The sequence below is a fragment of the Silene latifolia genome, chromosome 9, assembly GCF_048544455.1.
Source record: "Silene latifolia isolate original U9 population chromosome 9, ASM4854445v1, whole genome shotgun sequence".
NCBI lineage: Eukaryota > Viridiplantae > Streptophyta > Magnoliopsida > Caryophyllales > Caryophyllaceae > Silene > Silene latifolia.
In genome coordinates this window covers 122,049,608-122,068,583 of record NC_133534.1, presented here as the reverse complement: position 1 = coordinate 122,068,583, position 18,976 = coordinate 122,049,608, and positions in this window count along the sequence as shown.

Below are 18,976 nucleotides of genomic sequence, written 5' to 3'. Positions count from 1 at the left end.
TACACATTTCTGTTTCGTCAAAGAGCTTTCATCACTTTCGAACACGAGGCTAGGGCACCCTCCTTACACATTTTTTTGGATTGGTATCCCTCTCGCAAATCGGGGTCTGATCGCTTGGTGTGTAACCCACCCTTTTAAGCCAAAACCCGAGTCAGCATGATGCATAATATAATGAACTGCGAGTGCTTATGTGCTACTTGATCATAAGTCCTTCCGTGTCATTTTCAAACTTTCAAAATCACGCTTTTCGCGTCGTTATAATGGCCGTTTCAAAACTCGTTCTTTCGCCGACCGTTGCACGCCTTTCTAGGCCGTCGTAATGACGATTTTCAAACCCGGTTTTTATAACCATTTCAACACGCCTTTCTAGGCCGTCGTAATGACGATTTTCAAACCCGGTTTTGTATAACCATTTCAACACGTCTTTCTAGGCCGTCGTAATGACGATTTTCAAACCCGGTTTTTATAACCATTTTAACACGCCTTTCTAGGCCGTCAAAATGGTGATTTTCAAACCCGGTTTTGTATAACCATTTCAAATCACCTTTTTACGCCGTTATAATCGCCGCGTCTAGACACGGATTTTAATCCGTTTCGCGCCGACAATGGCTCTTTCAAAACCCGAGAAAAGCACACACCTTTTTCTCGAGACACTTTCGGGATCCCGAGGACCATGCAACATCCCTGAGACCTCTTCAAACATTTTCAAACTCGATTTTCAAAACATACAATTTTGAATTTCAAAACCGTCTTGGGAAACGATGCACTGTTTTCCGAGCCGATCAAAACTCAAACCGTCTTTTGCAAATAAACTTAAGACAACCCTTTCAACTGATCGACTTGTGGAGATTTCTATCCTCGGAAGCCGTCCATTTAAGCGACAAATGAATCTTTTTGAAAATTTCTATTTTCGAAAACTTAAGTCCACCATTCCAATTCCGCCTCGTGTCTATCGAGTCAAAGCAAACGTACTTATAGGTCTTTACTTATGAGTCGTCCCACCACGAGACCCGTCCAACGGCGTCACGCCATCATGTTGGACTCGTATCAAAGGTTCGGTCAAACACCGTCACGTCATAAATCGAGCCAGCACCAGGGGACCATACACGGTCACCCCCGTCTTGTTGAGTCTGATCTTTGTCTCGTCCATTATGCTGTATGCGTTCAGTCTTGGAACCGTGTCGGATTGAGTTGTAATGTGAGCCGTTTTTCTGCCTCAGAGCCATGGCCCGTCTTCAGCTTCGTCCAACAACAATGGCAACAACAGAGATGTCACAACTGATCAACTAGCCAGCCTGCTTACCGCTCTTAAGGTCACCCTGGATCGCGTCGAGACCCGTATCAACACCCTGGAGAACAAAGAAACTGGGGAACACAATACCCCACCTCTAACTGAAACAGAGAAGAGTCTGAAACTCTTGCAAGAACAGCTCCTAGCCCAGGGTAACAATATCCATCTTGAGAACAACCAGAGATTCGAACCTGTTGGGGACCAGTTACCTGACAACTTCACCCTGACCGATGTGCCTAAGTTCAAGGGAGTGGAGGTACTACTCCCTTGATCCGAAAAACTTACTACTTGGGATGAGTTCTCAGTTGAGTTTGCCAAACAGTATGCCGACAATGTTGAGATCCAGGCCAATACCCGTACTCTCGAGGTGCTAACCCAGAACGATAAGGAAGGGTTCACTGAGTTCCTAACCTGTTGGAGAAGGGTGAGTACTCAATTGGTCAGTAAGCCGGGTGAGTCAACTTTGGTAGAAAAGTTTGTCAACAATCTCCGCCCAGTTTATGCCAACCTACTGAGATATCAGAACATCAAGACCTTCCAATATCTGCAGATTCTTGGGACGCGCATTGAGGACGACCTCCGAAAGGGTGTCTTGGCCAAGACCACTGGCAGAGGTTACCAGGGATCCACCTCAACTGGATCTCGCCTTTACGGCCAGACACACAAGATTGATGAGGTCAACCTCGTCGAACCATCTGCTAAGAAAACTGAACGCCCCCAGAGAGTGTTCACCAACATAGGGTCGACTTATGCCAGTGCCCTGAAAAGGCTCATGGACCAAGGGAAGTTACAATCGATTGAACCCACCTCGGATCCGACCGATGACAAGAAGTCCCGGTTCTGGAACCCCAACGCCTACTGTCAGTATCATCGAGGGAAAGGGCACGACACTGAAACTTACTTCAAACTCAAGCACCTCATTCAAGACATGATTGAGAAAGGAGATTTGCCTTTACCCCCACCAACTAAACCGAACAACAAAACGAATCCTCTGGGAATCCACGCCATCTCTGACGATGAGCCGACCCTAGACACTTCTCACCTCATCCTGCCAATTGATGACGAGGTGAATGCTTTGGAAAAGGATCCTTCGGACGGAGTGTTTGTGTTTAGTGCTGCCACTATGCTCACTAAGTTTCAACAAGTTGAGGAGGCCATAGCCAGCCTTTCTGAGAGAATCACCCGACTCGACGACGCCTACCGTCTACTCATTTTCAATCCACGGCGCCCAAGGGAGAATTTCCCGAGCATTCAAAACTACCCACCCCAGGATGGATTGCTCCCGCGACCATTCTGGCATAAATCTCACGAAAATCGCCCTCAAAATAACTACCCTCAAAATAACTACCCCCACAAAAACCATCCTCACAAAATATCCCCCACAAGAACTACCCACCGAGGGATACCCCTCCAAGGTATCCTCGAGACTCCAAAATTAACGGCATATGGAGAGATGATGTTGAGGATGTCTATATCATCCTACAGAAGGAGGAGCGGGCGAAAGAAATCGGACACCTCACCCGGTCCGGACGTCCCTATCAGAATCCGAACAATCCAACGGTCGTTCTAACAACGAATGACCAAATCGTCCCAAAGGTGGAGACTCAACCAAAGGCCCCGAGAACTCAATCCTGAAACAGCTCCAAAAAGCAAAAGCCGAAATCTCAATTTGGCAACTGATCGCAACGTCTTTTGAGCATCGACAGGCCTTGCTGCAGGCCTTGGGAAAATTAACCGTACCCTCCACCTCTTCCCCAGAAGAAATAGTGGCGCACATGACAAGGGACGCCCCTGATCTGAGCAACCCGGTCGTCTTCTCCGACGAGGACATCCCTCCGTTCGAAGCCAATCATAACCTGGCCCTGTATTCACCGTACAATGCCTCCAGAAAAATGTACCCATGGTCCTCGTGGATGACGGCTCCACGGTGAATGTCATTCCTCTTAAGACTGCCCACAGGCTGGGTATCAAGGAAGCTGACTTGGTCCCAACGAATCAGGGAGTACGCGCCTACGATGGCACTCGTCGCAAGGTCGCGCGACTTGTCACTTTGACCGTCGCAACTGGACCACTGGAAAGACAAACCAGTTTTCAATTGGTCGACATCGACGCGTCCTTCAACATGCTCCTGGGACGTCCCTGGATTCACGCCGTCAAGGCGGTCACCTCAACTCTCCACCAGAAGATCAGAGTCCCCTTCAACGGGAAAACGATCACAATTCCCGCTTCCCCGATCAAGGCAGTCATGAGAAAGAGGATAGCCTCCCAAGCCATTGAGGAGGATGACAACGAAATGTGGGGTTTTCAATCCATAAACGCCATAACTGATGAATTGACGGCCTCTAATTGTGACCCGTTCAACAACCTCACGGTCAACCGTATCATGATGCGTCAAGGTTATTTCCCGGGTTTACCACTCAATCCACTAAAGGATCCATTGCCTCCCTTGAAACAGGCTAAGGTCCCCAATATTCCCTTTGGGCTGGGGTACGAACCTACCGACGAAGATATCCGAGAGATGAACCTCCTAATCCAAAAACGCAAGAAGCACGGAGTTATCCTCCGTCCCTACCATCTGACTCTCAACGGATACTTTGTCTCCAAGGGAGAATCCGAGCTCTACCATGGCTTTCCGGAGCCAATCAATGACTCTGTGGCCAGGGCTAGGTATCCGGGAATGGAGGTCTTCCAGGACTGCTACTTTATCCCCGACAACGCCGAAGCTGCATCAACTGAGTCCAAGCCGTCACCATGCCTTGACGGACAAGCTGTCACACTCCTCTTTGGGGAATATAACGTCAAACACCTCGACTATGAGGACATCATCAACATCGCCCTGAAGGACAATCAATTTGATCCAACCGCCTTGATCCCCGATACTGACCCGGAGAAAACTACATAGGGCTGGAGGAAGACTGTCAAGTGGACCGATCGCCAAGGCCGCATTCTCAAGGTAACAACTGGAGAAGGCCCTATGTTCAAGGAGGGAAGTGAAGAAGGATCTGAGTCTGAGTCTGAGTCGGAGTCAGAGTCTGTCGTAGCTCCTAACACTCCTGATGTCCCAGTCAAGGTCCCCTTCCCACTGTTTTATCACAAAGTCGTGACTGATTCAGAGGCTACTAGGGTCACCCCAACTCCCATGAAAGGGGACAACCTGGAGCCTATTCCAGGGGCCACTTCCTCTGTTGAGTCGCCTCTGACTAACCACGAGATGTCTGTCCTTTCCGAGCTTTTCGCTCGTGTCAACTTAATGAACGCTAAGTTTGCTTATGACTCGTCTCATTTTAACTACAATGCAATTTTGAATGACTACGAGGAATTTGACTTGAGTGACTACCCACCTCACCTAGCCAAAGAACTTGACAAACGGGAAACCAGAACCTCCATCATTGAGGAGACCGAACCTATTAACGTAGGAACCGACAATATACCTCAAGAACTTAGGACAGGGACAACCCTGGACCCCTCGGAAAGACAACAGTTCATTGACCTCCTCCACGAATACAAGGACGTGTTCGCCTGGTCTTACAGAGACATGTCTGGGATTGACAGAGAAATTGCATAGCACCGGATACCCATTAAACCCGGGGCTAAACCTGTGAAGCAGAAGATACGCCGGATGCGTCCTGGGTGGGCCCTAAAAATCAAGGAAGAGGTGGATAAGCAGTTTAAGGCTGGTTTCATCAAAGTGCTTGAATACTCAGATTGGGTGGCCAACATTGTGCCTGTCCCAAAGAAAGACGGAAGAATACGGGTTTGCGTCGACTTCAGGGATCTAAACAAGGCGAGTCCAAAGAACGACTTCCCTTTACCACATGTTGACATTCTGGTGGACAACACTGCCGAACATGCTCTCCTATCATTCATGGACGGGTATGCTGGGTACAACCAGATTAAAATGGCTGAGGAAGACATGCACAAGACTGCGTTCACTACACAGTGGGGTACATATTGCTACACGGTCATACCCTTCGGCCTCATCAACGCCGGGGCTACCTATCAAAGAACCGCTACCACTCTCCTACATGATATGATGCACAATGAGGTAGAGGTATATGTCGATGACATGATCGTCAAATCGAAAGAACGGGACAGCCACATCAATGCCCTCCGGAAATTCTTCGCTCGTCTGCGGAAGTATAACATGAGACTAAATCCTCAGAAGTGTGCATTCGGGGTCACCTCTGGAAAACTCTTGGGACATGTCGTCAGCAAAAGAGGCATTGGGATTGATCCAACCAAAATCAAAGCCCTTCAACAAATGCCTCGGCCTAGGAACGAGAAGGAGATTCGAGGATTTCTCGGTCAGGTCCAATACATCAGCCGCTTCATCGCCAAGCTCACTATGATTTGCGAACCAATATTCAAAAAGCTTCGCGCCTTCGATCACACCGATTGGGACGACGACTGTCAGAAGGCCTTCGACAGGATAAAGGAAATCATATCCAAATCTCCTGTCCTCATGCCACCTCAACCGAGGATTCCTCTATCCATATACTTGACTGTTACCAACACAGCCATGGGAGCAATGCTAGCACAAACAGTTGGCAACGAAGAACGAGCCATCTATTGCATCAGCAAAAAGTTCATCGAGTACGAGACGAGGTATACCCAACTGGAAAAAACATGCCTTGCCCTAGTATGGTAAAAAAAAAGCTGCGGCATTACACGCTCAGCTACACGGTCCACATCTACTCCAAGATGGACCCGGTCAAATACATCTTCGAAAAACCCATACTAAACGGAAGGCTGTCTAGATGGACACTCATGCCGTCCGAGTTTGACCTCAAGTTTGTACCCCTCAAGGTTATCAAGGGAAGAGCAGTCGCCGATTTCCTAGCAGAAAATCCCGTCAACGAGGATCCTACGACCGATACATGGTCACTTCCTGAAGAAGACATCCTTTGTGCCGACTCCGACGCATGGAACCTATACTTTGATGGTGCATCAAATCTGAGAGGCTTCGGGGTAGGAATCCTTCTAATTTCACCAGAGGGAGAACACGTTCCGATCTCGGTCAAGCTGGACTTTGTCGTCATCAACAATGCCGCTGAATATGAAGCATGTCTCTTCGGGCTACAAGCAGCCATCACACTTGGCATCAAGAGGCTGAGGGTCCACAGCGATTCCTCACTCGTCATCAATCAGGTGTCCGGATCATGGAAAATCCGATCTGACAGCTTAGCTCCCTACCAAGTGAAGATCAGTCAAGAGGTCGAATTCTTCGATTAAGTCGGCTACTTCCATCTGCCACGAGAGGAAAATCAATTTGCTGATGCCCTGGCGAAACTTGCCGCGCTCGTCAACATACCTGACGACATGACATCGATGCCCCTATGTGTCGAGAGAAGGAGCGAGCCAGCTCACGTTTGTGCCATTATCAACGACTAGGAAAGCCATGATGAACCTTGGTACCAAGCCATCCTCAATTACAAAACCAAAAACGAATTCCCTCCCAACTCTGATTAAAGAGGACAAAGAGCCATCCGTTTACTTGCATCACAATTCGTGATAAACTAAAATCAACTCTACAAAAGAACACCCCAAGGAATTATTCTCCTTTGCATTGACCATCACAAAGACAAAAAAGTCATGGGAGAGGTTCACGACGGAGAATGTGGCCCTCACATGAGTGCAATGATGCTTACACGGAAAATCATGCGGCTAGATTACTACTGGACCACCATGGAAGCATATTGCCGTAACTACGTCAAACATTGCCACAATTGCCAAATCTTCGCCAACATACAACACATACCACCGTCCCTTTTATACACCATACCATGACATCACCCTGGGTTTTCTCAACCTGGGGCATTGACATCATCGGGAAAGTCAACCCGATAGGCACCAAGGGGCATTGTTTCGTCCTCGTCGCCATCGACTACTTCACCAAATTGGTGGAAGCACAGTCATATGCAGTCTTGACCGCCAAACAAGTGGCCAAGTTCATTCAAAACAACATCATCTGCCGATATGGGGTACCCATGAAATCATCAGCGATCAAGGCTCTCACTTCCGGGCGGAAACTCAAGCTTTGCTGGACAAGTACAAGATCAAGCGACATCGATCATCCCCCTACCGTCCCAAAACCAACGGAGCGGTGGAGGCAGCGAACAAAACTCTTGTCACCATTATCAAGAAAATGCAAGACAACTACCGCGATTGGCCGAGCAAACTCCGATTCGCACTCTGGGGATACCGAACCTCCATTCGAACACTGACAGGCGCCACACCCTTCTACCTAGCATATGGTATGGAGGCGATTCAACCGGTAGAGTTAGAGGTTCCTTCTCTACGCATCCTATTGGAGAGTCAGGTCCCTGAGGCGGAATGGACCCGTCGAAGGTACGAACAACTCACTCTTCTAGACGAACGGCGACTCAACGCCATGCACAACGTCCAGCTATACCAACGACGTATACAACGGGCATTCAACAAGAAGGTCAAACCTAGAAACATCCAGGAGGGCGACTTGGTCCTCAAGTCAGTTCGAGCACCATAACCCGTCGATCCGAGGGGAAAATTCAAACCCAACTGGGCCGGGCCATACCTGGTCAAGAAAATACTTTCGGGGCGCGGTGAGGACGAGTGACCTAGATGGGGAGGACTTTACAAACCCGACCAACCTAGACCAACTCAAGAAATACTACCCTTGAACCATAACAACCAACGACCTAGCCTAGTTTTACAACTAGAAACGACCTCAACCCTTTTCAAGTCAAGTTCCTCAACAAGTTCTGATTTGAAATTGCATGTTTTATCGAGTCTAAGCTGCGGCACCTTGCCCGTTTCGAATTTCCTTTGATCTGTCAAAGGCAACGTCCATGTGCACTAAAACAAAACAACCCCCTGAACTACGAGCGTGGTTTGATTTCACCTCTTCGGGTGGATACGTAGGCAGTCCCTCTTACGCCTGAGGGATACAACCATAAAACCCAATCAAAATTGACAAAACATTTCGAACTACGATCATGGTTTGATTTCACCTCTTCAGGTGAATACGTAGGCAGTCCTTTCTTACACAAGAAGGATACAACCATTCCCACAATCAAAAAACAACCATCCCCATACAAAAAATTCCCACGTACAAAAACATCCCAAAAAACAGAGAAGGGAAAACCATTCCCTTTTTCCACAAAAATACAAAGAGAGCCTTTCTCCCTTTCCACAAAATACCACTTTTCCAAGTGCAAATGTTTAGGATGATTCAAATTGAATTGCCTTCACCAAATGGATGGAAGAAACAAGCGTTCACAATTTTCGACACAAGCAATCCTCTTATTTAATTAATAATGGGAGGGATTACAATTTCAACAATAAATAAAGCTCGACGAGTCTACAACTTGTCAAAGCTAAGGTGTCGACTAAAACACCTCACATAATAAAACTAGCACAAAACACACAATAACTAGCTAGTACAACATAATAAAAAACTCATAACAATAATACAACATAATAATAAAGTGGGTAATGGAGGTCTTCACTCTTTCATTCCACCCTTGCCTTTTCCTTCGGGGTACATCTTCCCCTTGTTCTTCTTGTTGGCCCGCCTAGCATAGACTTCTTCCTCGGAATGGATCCTAAACGGATCTAAGACGGTGATGGCCTCCGGTCTAGCACAGGACCCCATATTCGACCCAAGACGAGCCAATGCACGGCCCACCATGTTCTTGGGGCCGGAATTCCTCCTCTTTGGTGGTCTCATCACATCGGGAGTAGCTCCATCAACATACTCCTCGAAGAAGGCACGGTTGGCCTTGCCACCTTCTCGATAGTTCAAGTCGACAACCTCGTCCTTACGAAATTTGGATCTCTCTTCCAAGGACGGAGCATGTGACCACTTGACATAAGCGGGAATCACCCATGCCTTGGCAGCGGGGTTTGGCACCTCCCAAAGCGGCCGAGGGGCGCACCATCTTTCGAAGAACTCCACAAGCTCGGAGTTCCGGAAAACATTTTCTTGGACAAGAGTATCTTGAGCGAGCACCCTTTTGTTGACGCCCCCATTTGCCTCATGAGCCTTTCGGGATATATGAAGGAAACAACCTTCAAACCCACCACCATCAAAGAACGAGGACTAGCACCCGAAGCGGGCAACCCCGTGAAGGACCTCAAGTGCCACCACGGCACCACCCAACGGATATGAGGACCACCCTTCTCCGCCAATCTTGCGGCCCAATAGGCCTCGGTGGAAGCGAAACTATCCGGGTACAACTTCTTCCTCATGGTAAGGTGACGGAAGGAATAAGAAGAAGAATCAACCGGAGGCTCTACATACCTTAGCCTCTGTAATAGCCACACTTGAAGGATCCTTGGGGATCCGAAAGAGGGAGCTTCTCCACAAGAGCCTTCCTTGTCCAGGGCTTGGATAATCTCTCCAAGCACCAACCATGATGGATCTCTACCATGCTCCATTTGCTCAATCACATGGATAAGGGTCATGCTACCATGGCATCTTGGCCCCTCCTTCTTCAAGACATCAACAAAGAGGTACACATGGACAAGGCAAAATGTAAGAGCCCTTCTCCTTACCACCTCCGAGACATTAGCATCTAACCGGTTTGAAAAGATGTTGATAAGAGCCAACATATCCACACCATGTGGAGCAAGAAGAAAGTTGATTTGGCTTATTGATAAGCCCAACATAGAACGGAATTTCTCCGTGTAGCACAACCGAGTCGGAGGAAGCATCGGAACACAACCCGGCCACCCACCAATGGCTCCAACTTCTTCGACAAGAGGACAAAGCTCACCCTTCGGGAAAACGAAAACATGATGTTTCGAATACCAAAACCGAGAACATGCTTCAAGAAACGAAGGTTGCACCTTGACTTGACGAAGCACCAACAATTGACCAACTCCCATGCAATCAAGTTGATAATTTTCGGGAGGCAACAAATCCCGGCACCATTGTCGCAATGCGTTCTCAAAAGCATCTATGAAATATTTTTGTGGAAGAAGAAGAGGTTTTGTAGAGTTGTTTTTGTGTTTCGGATGATGAAACAATGAAGCGCAAACGTCCCTATTTATACAAAATGATCAGCGCGTTTTTCAGAAAAAGGGGAGAGTCGGCTTCCATCGCCAGGCTGCTCGCGCCTCTTTGAGGCTTCCCCAGGATTCCCGCTGTTGACTTGTCTCTTTCAACATGTGTTTTCTCCTGACACCTCAAACCTCCCGCCGGGAAGCTCGCGCCTCTTCGGGATGATTCAGGATATTTTGTGCTTCCTCACACTCACATTTCCTTGTTTTCGCGTTTTACGAAATCCGACACGGTTTCCATAACGCAGCTTCAAACATACGGATCTTTCTTTCTTTTTTAAGGGGGGAAGGGCCAGTCGCCCCCATCCGCGATGGATCGATTCCATGTCAGTCGAAATTCCGAAAATTTTTCGCTTTTTCGCAATTTTCCATCAAACATCAAAATCGAAGATTGATAGCACAACGTCAATTATCCTCAAAAATTCAAGCACTCACAAATTCGAGTCTTGACCTCAAAAATCAAAAATCAAATATACTCGCAAAAATCCTTTTCTAAAAAATTCTTTCCTGACGGCTTGAGTTTGAATTTTTCGAGTCAATTTCAATGATTTCGACGCAATTTAATTCACGACACGAGTTAATTGCTCAAATTTTCAAGTCAACTCCTTTTCAATTCCGAACGTGACGATTTGTCTCGGAATTTTCAAAATTTCAATTTTAACTTCAAGTCATCTTGGTTAATTTTGGTTTTCAATCAAATGCTTTTACGTATTTACATTTATGCGTAGGTGCTATCTGTTGCTTGTTTTCTACACTAACGATGCAGGAACTAGTGCAAAGCAAAAGGAGAATCAACAGCCGACAGCGCTCCTCCGAAACACAAAAAAAGCCAAAAATCACAAAATAAACCACAATCCAAAAACACATATATACAAACCTCCTCACGTAAAATACATTGACACGCGTTTGATACGGGCAACTGACCGTACAAACAGGGTTCAGTACAGACATCTATCATACAGACACTGGCCTAAAACAACCGTCTATCATACAGACACTGGCCTAAGACAACAAATTGGGGGCTATTTGCCACCTACCAAACTAAGCGCTCTCTATCCTCTCAAACAGAAAAGAAAGGGAGCCACACAAGAAACAAAGGAGCAACAACGGAAGCAGAGGTGATTACCATTATGGTAATACCCCGTTCATGCTCCACGACAAAAATGAAGACAGTGTCTTGCAGACTTCGGATGATGAGAAGGCCAAGAACCATGATGCAATGCACCACTCCGGTGCTGACCCCCAATCATCAGCCATCCTGTCTATGAGCCACAACGAAAAGGACAAACCAGCCACGTCAGCCGCCTCTCCTCCTCTACGGAAGCATCCTCCACCACCGCCTCAAGTCCGGCAGCCTCTACAGTCGTCACTCCCCCTCTAGGATCGACTTCCTCCTCCAAGGCCTCAACAACAGACCCCATAGGTCCCAAACGATACCCTGTCATCAAAACAACAAACAAAAAACGTCAGCCGAAATTTCGGCATTGCGACGGCATGAAATGGATAAATCCAAACAAAAACAACAACCTGCAATGCAAAACAAGGGCAATCCCGCCCAAAATCCAACCAAACAAAACCATTCGCAACAAACAAACAAAAACGACTCGCCCATCTTTTCAAGCAAAAGACGAGTCAAAACCACAAGAACGACATTTCAAGGCCCCTACAGGGCCCGCCAACAACCTAAAATACATTCCCGACACAATGGGGTATTTTTCTACGGCTCAAAAAGGCAATCCATACGCTAATTTGAGCCCAAACCGGTCAAAAATTCAAAAACGACCGCAAAAAGGCAAACGTGATTTTATCACGCCTCAAGGTGATCTAAATTACCAATGAGGTCCATTTTAAGGCAAACTGACTCAATTCAAGCCCATACAGACGCTTATTTTGTTAGACGTAAGACCGTCACAAAAGGCAAAAATCCAATTTTGCCTCCCCAATATCTAACGAAGGTCCATAAGTGGCGAATACGGGTTTTCCCAACTACAATACAACCTAGTGGGACCCATTATCCAAGCAAATAAACTTGCCATTGCCAAGTGAGACGGTGTCTCACCTTACTCGAGTTTTTTGAGCATAGGGAGCGGAAACGGGGACCAAAATGCAAACTAAAAACACCCCTATACTCCTAAACAGGTTTCTAACCTAATGCAAGCATCAATTTCACTCGAAATGGACTCAATCAAAAACGCCCATTTCGATTTTTTTAGGGTAAAATTCGCCCTAATTCAATCAAGCTAAAGATCAACAAATTTAAATGGATTCAAGAGGAAATACTTACCTTGAGATGACATTGTGGATTATGGCACGAGTGGAAGCTAGCAAAGGTCCTTCAATGGCAATTTTTGCGGGTTTTTGGGTCGAAAGGAAGAAGACGAGATGATGAATGGTATGCAGCCTCAACACGCGTCTTTTACAGAAAAAAAGAGAAGCCCCTTTGATTCGCCAGGTGGCTCCCGCCTCAATCAGGTGCCCACTTGCTTTTTCACCGAAATTTGGGCTTTAGCCCAATTTCCACACAACAAATTCGGATTTTCATTGACGATATGGAAAATCGTCATTTCCTCAAAGACAAAAATAGTGAAAATTTAAAATTCGCTATTTTCAAAAATTTCGAGCAAACAGCGATCAAAACCGCCAACTTCAAAAATAATAGTGAAATCAAATTCACTATTTTCCTTCAAAAAATTTCAAAAATAATAGCGAAAATTCAAAAACCGCTATTTCTTCAAATTTTAAGCGACGGCAATTAAAACCGTCATGCTCAAAATAATAGTTGGAAATTGAATTCCACTATTCTCACCACGCATGTCAACGACGGCACATAAACCGTCACTTCAAATAATAGTGAAGATTCCAAATTCACTATTTCCATCAAATGTCAACGGCGGCATATAAACCGTCACTTCAAACGTAATAGCAAAATTTAAAATTTGCTATTTCCTTCAAAATTCGAATTCAACGGCGGCACATAAACCGTCACTTCAATTAATAGTGAAAATTCCAAATTCACTATTTCCATCAAATGTCAACGGCGGCATATAAACCGTCACTTCAAACGTAATAGCAAAATTTAAAATTTGCTATTTCCTTCAAAATTCGAATTCAACGGCGATCGAAACCGCCACTTCAAATTCAAAAAAAAAAAGAACGACGAATGGTGAAGATTCCAAATTCACTATTCCTTCTAATACCAGCAGGGGGCTTCCCCGCGGAGCCCGCTCATTTCAAAAATAGTGATAGTGAAAAGTCCAAGTTCACTATTTCCACGGCGGCATCACGAGTTCGCTACGTTCAAACAAGCCCATTTGATGCGGCTAGTCTCATAGTCCATAAACCGACCGCCCCATGGCTGGCGAGCCTTTGTCCGCAACCTTTCAAGGAAAGATCCCGAAGATGCCTCGGGTACATTTCATTACCATCGGCTGGCGAGCCTTTGTCCGCAAACATCAAGGACAGATCCCGAAGATGCCTCAGGTACATTTCCTTACCATCGGCTGGCGAGCCTTTGTCCGCAACCTTTCAAGGAAAGATCCCGAAGATGCCTCGGGTACATTTCCTTACCATCGGCTGGCGAGCCTTTGTCTGCAAACATCAAGGACAGATCCCGAAGATGCCTCAGGTACATTTCCTTACCATCGGCTGGCGAGCCTCTGTCCGCAACCTTTCAAGGACAGATCCCGAAGATGCCTCGGGTACATTTCCTTATCATTGCTGGCGATACTTTGTCCGCAACCTTTCAAGGACAAATCCCAAAATGCCTCGGGTACATTTCCTTACCATTGGCTGGCGAGCCTCTATCCGCAACCTTTCAAGGACAGATCCCGAAGATGCCTCGGGTACATTTCCTTACCATCGGCTGGCGAGCCTCTGTCCGCAACCTTTCAAGGACAAATCCCGAAGATGCCTCGGGTACATTTCCTTTCCATTGGCTGGCGAGCCTTTGTCCGCAACCTTTGAAGGACAGATCCCGAAGATGCCTCGGGTACATTTCCTTACCATCGGCTGGCGAAGCTCTGTCCGCAACCTTTCAAGGACAGATCCCAAATATGCTTCGGGTTCATTTCCTTACCATTGGCTGGCGAGCCTTTGTCCGCAACCTTTCAAGGACAGATCTAGAAGATGCCTCGGGTACATTTCCTTACCATTGGCTGGCGAGCCTTTGTCCGCAACCTCTCAAGGACAGATCCCGAAGATACCTCGGGTACATTTCCTTACCACAACTGGCGAGCCTTTGTCCGCAAAAGTGCAAGGACATATCCGAAGATGCCTCAGGTATGACTCATTCCTATGGCTGGCGAGCCTTTGCACGTAGTCTAACGAACTTTAAACGACCCACACGGATAGTCGACAGACTCTAAACTGTTCCCGGCGGCAGGTCCTTGACTCGTACCCTCGAGTAGCCTTGGCGTTGCCCTTCCCGACGGCAGGTCCCCGGCCCGAATCCTTTCGAGCCGCCTCGACGTCGCTTGGGTCTCCAGGTTGTAATCTTCGATTTACCTGGGGACCCTAGTTTGAATTTCGCCCTGTCCAAGCCTCAGTCAATGTGGGGGCTCTGTAGATACCCAGTATCTGCTGAGACTCTAACAAACACCCGATGATTATCGGACTACAACATGTTTTGGAATCGCTGCATTTGATCGACAGTTTGTGTACAACTTTACGTCGGAAAACTTAAAACTATTTCGAAAATAAAACATCTCAAAACATTTCAAAAATACCTGGAGTGTTTAATGCACGACGACGGGGTCGCAATGACACTAACTAGAGTCAAAACCGACACCGGACCAAAAACCGACTCAAAAATTCAAATCCCGACTCCAACAACGAGTCAAACCGAGTCAACCACCAAAAACAAAACATTTCAAACCTTCTACCTTAAGTTTTCCCGGATTCATGTTGGTCAAGTACCAAACATGTAACTACAAAACCTAGGATAGAACAAATCATGATTGCGTTTGTTGTGAAAGTGACAACACAACTCGAAGAACCGCGACGTGGCTCGCGCCTCTTTAAGCAGCCCAAGTGGCCACGTCGCTCAAAACTCACAAAACCACTCATTTCGCTATAAATACCCCTCAAATGCCACCCATTTGAGATTTACGCGAGTATCCGCCCCCTCTTTTCTCCCTTAAAATTCTCGACTCGACTTCTTAAGTTACAACCCGACGCGTATTTATCAAGTACGGAAACTGAAATAATGTTCTTAGACAAACTGGGTATATAGTAACAGTTATTTAAAAATAACTCAATGCCACTAGGGAGTTGGATTACATATGTTCCCTTCGAGACAGCAGCAACTCTGGTTCCATTCCCGACTCGTAGGTCCACATCACCCTTTCCGAGAGGTGTGATGTTTCTTAGGCCCTGCAAATGATTACAGAGATGAGAACCACAACCAGTATCAAGTACCCAAGTTCCGAAACTTGCATGGTTAATCTCAATCATATGAATATAAGATGACATACCAACAGGAACGACGCGGCCTACTTTGATGTCCTCACGGTACACGGGACAGTTCCTCCTCCAATGTCCAGTCTTGTGACAATGGTGGCACTCAATGTCACCGCCCTTGCTCTTTGCCTTGCCCTGTGAGCCACTAGTCTCACCGGGCCCACTCTTACCGTTTCCTGGCTTCTTGAATTTTGGCTTACCTACAGTTAGGTCGCCTGGAGCTTTGCCCTTACCTTTACCCTTGTTGGAAATCGTGAGAACATCCTGCTTCATGCTCCTACTCAATTTCATATCCTTCTCGGTCTGTACGAGAAGGGAGTGTAGCTCATGAGGACTCTTTTTCAAGTCATTCATGTAGTAGTTCGCCCTGAAAAGGGCAAAACCATCGTGAAGAGAATGAAGCATTCGGTCAATGACAATGCTCTCACTGATTTTGCAATCAAGTGCCTCCAACTTCTCGACATTCTCAATCATGTTAAGAATGTGTGGGCTAACCGGTTGGCCCTTTTTGGAGTTTTGCATCAAAGAAGCGACCTGTAACACCCCCATACTCCGAGTGCCTTACCAGGACCACTCAGGTATGAAGACATCACCATCTCGGTCGCCCGAGGTATGATTATCAAATAGACAAAACAGAAACAACATTTATTGTAAATAGTTTAATAAATAAGTAAAATCCTCGAAACCAAACTGAAAGTACAATACATTATTCCAAACTATCTGTTCTCAACTGAAATGTAAATAAATGCTAAACTACAGCGGAAGACTCTATCGTCATGTCGTGGCCATCCCAGATATCCCAAGTACTCATCTCTATACCTCGCTCAATATCTCGCTCACCATCCCCGAATGGATCACCGCAGTTTTTTTACAAAACAACACCGGGTCGCACTAATCACACAATCAATATAAACAAAGAATAACAAGACAAACATACAAAATTAACACACACACACACACCACCAACTCCCATCATCTCAATAATGACCGTCCACTGGACCCACCGCGCTGGGGGGACCGCAGCCGTTCCCACCTAAGCCCCGCTCATCGTACGAGCGATAACCCTGTCCATTAATGTGCACATCCCCTTTCGTGGCGGGTTCCACGAAGGGCGAAACTAGGGCGTGAGATCACTCCCGCAAGTGACCCCACTCAGCCGAGAACGCATCTCGAGAGCCATAGAACCCAATCACAATCACAATCACAATCACAATCACAATCACAATCATCATATTAAACAACTAACTACAGCACATCACCAATATCCCATTATGGGACTAATACTGAGTAGGAAATCCTACCTGGAAAGCACAACACGCAGACGGTATCTACAAATTTGTATCAAAACGGCTCCTCTACGAATTCTCCTCCTACCATACACACATAGATGCTACCATTCCAATACTACTCATAAAAACCCCCCAATTCCTAAATTAGGGTTTCATCAATCTTAACAAAACATTATATAAATTATATTAAAAGCTTACCCTCGACGCAAGGAATCCAACGACGCGAACTACGATACGAACTGACCGTCTGAACTCCGGGAATTGTCAAGAACGCGATTAGGAAGAAGACTAGTTGCTTTCTCTCTTAAACAGGTTTTAGGTTTTGTAAAAAGTGATTTAAAACAATTACGAATATGTTTAAATACCTTAATCGCGTAATTAACAAAACCCGAGAAAACTCCCCCGTAAAACCGGACACTCGATCGAGTACCCAAGGTACTCGATCGAGTACCCCCCTACTCGATCGAGTGCCCCAGCTACTCGATCGAGTACCCAACAGGTCAGAAACTGTTTTATTCCGCAACTTGCCCTTACTCGACAGAGTAAGGGCTACTCGATAGAGTACCCCAAGACGTATAAATACGGAGTATTACAGTCTTCCCTCCTTAAAAGGAACTTCGTCCCCGAAGTTCAAACCACTACTAAAACAAAGGTACTCCAAAACGTTCCCGACTCAACAACCAAAACAAGACTCAACATAAAACACGCTACTTACCCAACTCATCCCGACAACCTACCGACGCAACATACAAAAAGGTGTGTAAAACTCTTAAAAACTGCTCGCGATCATCTCCTACCCCCCTAAAAGAAACAAGGTTACGTCCCCGTAACCATACATACCTGATCAAAAAGGAAGGGGTAACGCTCTTTCATGATATCCTCTGCCTCCCATGTAGCTTCCTCGGTCTCGTGGTTAGACCAAAGGATCTTAAGCAAAACTGTCTCACCACTCCTGGTCTTTCTAACCTTTCGGTCTAGGATCTGCTTAGGCACCTCCAGATATGATAAAGACTCATCCAGCTCTAAGCTCTCTGCCTCCAACACATGTGACGGGTCACTCACATACTTCCGCAGCTGCGATACATGAAACACATTATGTACTCTCTCCTAATGCAGCTGGTAACGCCAGACGATAAGCAACTTCCCCAACTCGCTCTAAGATCTCATAAGGCCCTATAAACTTCTGACTTAGCTTGCCTTTCTTCCCAAATCTCATAACTCCACGCATCGGAGACACTTTCAGAAGAACCTTGTCCCCAACTTGAAACTCTATGTCCCGACGATGTAGGTCTGCATAACTCTTTTGTCGATCCTGGACTGCTCTCATCCGTTCCCTGATCATCTTAATCTGTTCTACCATCTCATGCACCATCTCTGGTCCTAAAACCACTGCCTCAGCACTATCGTCCCAACAGATTGGACTCCTACATCTCCTCCCATATAAAGCCTCAAACGGTGCCATACCAATACTGGTGTGATAGCTGTTGTTGTAAGAAAATTCTATCAAGTCTAACCTCTGCTCCCAGCTACCACCAAAATCCATCACACAAGCTCGCAACATATCCTCAAGGGTCTTGATTGTTCTCTCAGTCTGCCCATCTGTCGCAGGATGAAATGTTGTACTCATCTTCAAAGCTGTTCCCAACGATTCCTGCAACTCCTTCCAAAACCTCGATATAAACCTCGCATGTCTGTCAGACACTATGTCCTTAGGGACTCCATGTAACTTCAACACGTTCTTTCGATAGGCCATAGCCAATTGTGCCTTAGTCCATGTATCTTTCATTGGAACAAAGTGAGCCGACTTGGTCAGACGATCCACTATCACCCAAATCATATTGTTACCTTGTTGACTCTTGGCAAAAACCCACAATGAAATCCATGGAAATGGATTCCC